Source organism: Amphiura filiformis, chromosome 1 (assembly GCF_039555335.1).
Source record: "Amphiura filiformis chromosome 1, Afil_fr2py, whole genome shotgun sequence".
Taxonomy (NCBI): domain Eukaryota; kingdom Metazoa; phylum Echinodermata; class Ophiuroidea; order Amphilepidida; family Amphiuridae; genus Amphiura; species Amphiura filiformis.
Genome location: NC_092628.1, coordinates 39,882,647 through 39,888,844, shown reverse-complemented (window position 1 = coordinate 39,888,844; position 6,198 = coordinate 39,882,647).

The following is a 6,198-nucleotide window of genomic DNA, read 5'->3' as shown; positions in this document are numbered from 1 at the left end:
CTCAAATTTCTATGTCTTTTTGTATATTACAGTTTTAAACAAAGGAGTGCAATAATTTTTTTCTGATATTAAACTTTATGTACATATTCTTGACTACTTCGTCCTGTTGTTTTGTTGAAATTGGGCAAATGCTCTTGTTCTTTGCTATGTAAATTACATTTATATTGGTTATTTCGTTGGCATGTAAGTATTATTTTCATATCCTTATTTTGTATTATTGTATTCTTTGCATTTTTGATTTTGTCTGATTATAGATTTATATTGTTGATCTGGACCTCTTGGATCAGTGGTGTGCCTGACAAGGGGCGGGGGATGAGAGACTCACACATTCGGGGCCATCTTGATTTTATCAAAAAAACATTGTAAAAATACCAATTTTTGCGAGCTTCGCGCGAAATGAACACAATGTGTGATAAAAAGTCCAGGCACGCCACTGCTCTTGGGAGTTCAGTACTTATTACATGTATTGGAAAAGCTTACCGCAATCGATAGAATGAATAAATGAAAATACATGTGCGTATTTCATGCTTTACATATTTTATATGACAACAGCATTCAACATGTTAAACTACAGAAGTAGTTTGCTGATCAGCTGAAGATATAGATAGCTGAAGTAGTGTGTTATTAGCGTTATCAGCTGAAGATAACTGATGAAGTAGTGTATTCAGTTGAAAAAGCGGATGAAGTAGTGTGCTTAGCTGAAGAAAGCTGATGAAGATTGTGCTCAGCTGAAGAGAGCTCATGAAGCAATATGTTCATCTGAAGATAGCTGATGAAATACAGCCTGTCTCAAAAAAATTGTGCAAGTGAAAAGCGCCCTCTCTGGCAATTAGAAAATACCGTTGTGACATATTGCTTACATCAACGTCAAGGGCGTAATCTTAGCTCTCAAATGCCGTTTGTTCTGTTCAATTTGCTTGTTTTGATCGCGAGATATGTTTAGTTAAAGACGAAAGGGTCAAATCACAATTGTGCCACTTTTACTAGGGAAGAGGGTTTTACATGTAACAGTGATAGGATCAAGTTTATCAAGAGTTCCTTCGTGAAATCAAAAGAATGCATCAATTACGCAATACAAACATTTTTTGACTGTTTTTACTGTTTTATCATGATGCAGGAATTATGATTCTCTTTTTCCACTTAAAAGAGATTAAAAGATAAATACATATTTCACATTCTGCTGTAAAAGTTAAATACATGTGCATGTCAATGATTTTATCATGGTAAATACTGTTCTCTTAGTCACTTAAGACATGTTAAAAGACAAACAAATATTGCGCACTTATACATGTTATAGGTTATATGAACGCGTATTACTTGTTGGGAGAGATATTAGACAAAATAATGCACGCGTGCTGATGTTGATGCTTCTAATGCATGCGCCCCGAAAGGGGGAGTGCTTTAGACGCATCAACATCAGCTATCATTGATTTACGTGTACAGCTCTCTTCCCTAGTAAAACTGGCACAATTGTGATTTTACCCTTTCGTTGTTAAATAAACATATCTCGAAATTGGAACAAGCAAATTGAACAGATCAAACGGCATGTGAGAGCTAAGACTGCGCCCGTGACGTTGATGTAAGCATTATGTCACAACTTTATTTTATAATTGCCAAAGAGGGCGCTTTTCACTTGCACAATTTTTTTTTGAGACAGGCTGTAGTGTACTATCAGTTGAAGTCAATAGATGGAGAATTTTATTTGGCACAATGCGATTTTATTCCACTAAACTATACTCATTTGAATGACAAATGGTCTCGAGTTTCAAAGTAACAAATTCAAATATTTCCTCATTAAAGGCGACTTATGCTGCCTATTGTTACGGGTTCAATAAAGCCAAATGGATGAACGCTCACTCTGCTGTGATAATATCTGCGTGCTTCGAGGGAAAAGCCAATGCAAATTGTTGTTACTTTTGGAAAGCTCCTTTACTTTTTTCAAATTGCTATAAGCTAAGAAAATAAAGTTATATCATATCGAATGAGGTATCAAAATACGCAGAACAAAATTCTCTATCTATCGACTTCTTTATTTTGTAATTTAGTTCTAGTATCTTTAAGAAATGGCTTTTGTTTTGAGTGTTCGGATACTTTTTGGGCGCCGTGTATTACTTCAGGGAAGGTATTATGAAGCCATAGGCACACATCTGATCACCGCACACCGCATGTGTACCTCAATAATATTGACTGATCACCGCACTCAATGTTATTGACCAATAATTGGGACATTAACATAGTAAACCGTTGATTTCAGTCAAATCAACAGGCCAATCACAATCAACTAGATCCTTCATGTTCCCAGACAATACGTTCGCGATAACCACATGCAATCTGGACTCAAGGCTATTTTTCCCGCTTATCATACCCACGACACATGCGCACAACTACTTCCTCTTCAGCACGCTCACTAATTTGGCTATAAATTGTATGCTTTAGGAAAATAAGTTTATCACGAGAAAGGAACCACAAGTGCGTTTACAATCTACGCTGGTAAAGTAAACTACATTTTGACTTTTTTTATGTTATTGTAGAGTAGGTATTATGCAGCCTATATAGCGGTGCCAGATGGTCAGTGGCTAAGAATATGCAAAAATAACCCCCGACATGTGGCAGGGTCTCAAGAATGAGGGGTTGAAGGGGTAAAGAAATAAAAGTGGATGACGGGTTGTCTCTAAGTATGAAGAGCTGTCTGTAACGTTAAGGTTAGTTACGCATTCACCTTGCTTTTTTGCCCTGCGGAGCTATTATATATTGGAACTCCATTAGTTGCAAGTCCTCACTATGGAAGTCCCCGGTCTCAGCCCTACCGGGATTGTGGCTTAGATATTTTTTCTTGATACTGGGCCCCCAGCCCGCCAGGTTTTAAAAAACATTCAAAGCCGCAGGCTCGGCATGGCTGAGGCCGGAGGCTTCCATAGTGAGGATTTGCACCTAATGGAGTTTCAATATATAATAGCCCCGCAAGGCAAGAAAGCAATGCGTAATCTTGATATAATGTTGACCAACATAGGGTGTCAATATAGTCATTTAACAGAGTATCTGATATCGGTAAAGAAACTTGCAAACAGGGTCAGACCAAAATGAAACAATGGTGTGACAAAAATACCAGCAAAAGAGTGTTCGAATATGGAAATGAGAGCTATTGAGTTCTAGTACTTTTTCCAATTACAGGGCACATACATACATATACGAATTTTTTATTCAATAATTAACAAATACATTTGGGTCACCAAAGCGGCATTATAAAGCATTACATGAATAAATTACAGACAACGTGATAATGAACAGGAAGAGTTAATTGACTTTGGCGAGTCTGTTTCGCAGTTTCCAAATGATGTTGGTTCCAATCATGGAACTGACAGAGGCATACTTGGAAACAGCTTTGGCGACACGTTTGGGAAAGCCAAGTTTCTTTAACCCACTTCGAAAACGGGGATGTACATGGCCGAGTGACCGAATCACGAAGACAAGGATTTTGCAATCAAATCCGCACAATATGAGCAAGTTACAAAGGGGAGTATAATTTTGGAACTTTGTGTTGTAACTTTCCTCAATGAAAGCAACGAAAGGACAAGTTACTGGAAAGATGAAACACTTCATGTTTTCGTGATCAATGAGAAATAAGTCTGGTTCCGGTTTTCTTGCTTGAATGTCCTGAAAGATGTTTGTGAATTCCATCATTGTCATTCGTGATCAGGTCACCCGAGATGAGCTTTTCACGGTAGATATTACACCCGTTGTATTTTTTAATTTCCTTTTCAAAGATATTGATGATCCGGTTGTGTCTTGAAATGTAATTGTAACGAAATTGCATGCAGCCGTTTGCAACATGTAAAATTGTATCATATGGATTTCTGCAAAGAGGGCACGACTTGCTAACCTGAGGAAACATAAAATGGAGCAATGAATTTGATTCAACAATTTGGAGTCTAGCTTTGCTGATAAACTTAATTAGATAGACACTTAAATGCTCCATCTAACATGCATAATCTCCTTTCCCTGTGATTCAAGATTTTTCCAGTCGTTTAGTTCCGTTTCAGTCAGATTCTTTATGCAAAATTATAAAATATGTTTTCAATGATTTCTAAAAAGCAGGTAATGTGGCAGACTCTCTGATGATGACAGGTAGACTGTTCCAGATGCAAGGAGCTGTGTATGAGAATGTCCTTTTTTCAAAAGATATTAATGTCGTTGTTGAGTTATGCTCAGAGAGGCGAGTTATGTCTGCTGCTGAACGGAGACCTTGACGGGTTAGAATGTGAAGAGAAAGACAATGCGATAAGTAATTCGGTGTCATCTCATTTGAACACTAGCACTTGAACACTAGCACCAAGATCTTGAAGGTAATTCTATCCTCAACGGGTAGCCAATGCAGTTGATGTAATTACGGCGTGGCATGATCTTGTTTCAACGCTTGGCAAATAACTTTCGCGGTCCAGTTTTGGATTCTCTGTAATTTCTGGATGTCTGTTTTGGTTGATCCAAGAAGGAATCCATTACAATAATCCAGTCTGGAGAGAATAATGGCACGTTTGACGAGGTGGCAGGTGTCATAGTCTAGAAACCTATGTATACGCGACATACTGCAGTTACTGTCCGTTTTCCTATACACAATACACAGTGCTCTCACCATTGACGCGTGACCTCTACAAATAGTGTATGATAGAAGTATATTGTATTTGCCTAGTTAACATCACTGTGTGAAAAATAACCGGCCAATTTTTAAAGTATTCTCCAAACTTCTAGCAAATATATTTCTCTAACATGACCTAAAATTACAGCTAGGTTAGATGTTCAGAAATAGTCGCACTTTCGTAAAATATGAGTGAGGGCAAGGCATAGCTAGCTCATAGCTAGCCAACTCCCCGTGTTAATTGAATGGAGATTTGACCCAAAATATTGAGCTATATTGGTAACGGACCGCTCAGTTCTGAAGGATGCCACAAAAAAACGGTACAAGCTACATTTAAAGTATTCTATGAAAGTCTAGAAAATATAGTTTTGTAACATGTGCTAAATTTTTAGCTAATTTAGGTGTATGGAAATAGTCGCACTTTTGTGTTTTAGGAAGGATATGTAAACGACAGATAACACAAAAAATATGAAGAAATTATTTCCAAACCGTGTTAAGTCAACAATCATTATGTAGCTCATTTTCAAGAATGCTGGTTAACAAAAAGCAGACCATTGTCTCATTTCGTGAACAAAGGTTCACATACCATTGTTTCCTTGCGTTTCCTTTATAATCGGTTACCCAACTGAAGCTGTATTATACCAGCTCATTGCGATACCGCACATATAAAACAGACACATGTGCACAACCAGAGAAGATCCGATTTAATCAGTTGAGCTGTTTCAATGCGTGTTATCTTGGTTTAATAGCTTTTAATGGGGTTTAAGTCCTGCAAAGGTCGAGGTGAATTCTACTGTAGACATGACTGCATCATGAAATATTGCGAAGTTGGAAGTTTAAGTTGGTGCAGAGAGATTTTACATGTGAAGACATGGACATTTGTGAGTCAAAGATGACACCAAGATTACGAACACTATCACTATTTGTAACGTCCTCGACAAGCAAGAAATAGGAGACATGTGGTGTTTGAGGTGTGGTGATGTTATAACCATAAACTCTTGTCTTGTCATCGTTTAGCTTGAGTATGTTGTTATTAATCCAGTTCTTTATGGATTTGATGCATGCAGAGAGCCGATGAAGCGAAGAAGCTGTGGAAACATGATCTTTTGGGTTAAAGCCAACATAAAGTTGTATGCCTAACTGTTTTAGAATACTACCTATAGGAAGAGTATAAATTGTGAACAATGGACCCCCTTAGGTAAACCAAACTCAATGTCATGAGGGTCAGATAGCGCATCATTTATACACACCCGAGTTGTTCTACAGGACAAATACGACTGGACCCATCTTAATACCCTACCTCGAACCCCAATTTCATCAACCATTCTCTTAAGCAACACTTTATGGTTAACCGTATCAAAGGCATTGCTGAGATCCAGTAGAACCAGAAAAACGTCCTGATGTTGACACATACATTTCTTGATATAATCTTTCACTTTGTACAAAGCTGTCTCCGTACTGTGAATTGGTTTATACGCCGACTGTAAAACCTCACCAAGACCATTCTTTTCATTGTGCCTATTGATGTTATCAATGGCACATTTTTCGAGATATATGGGATGTTC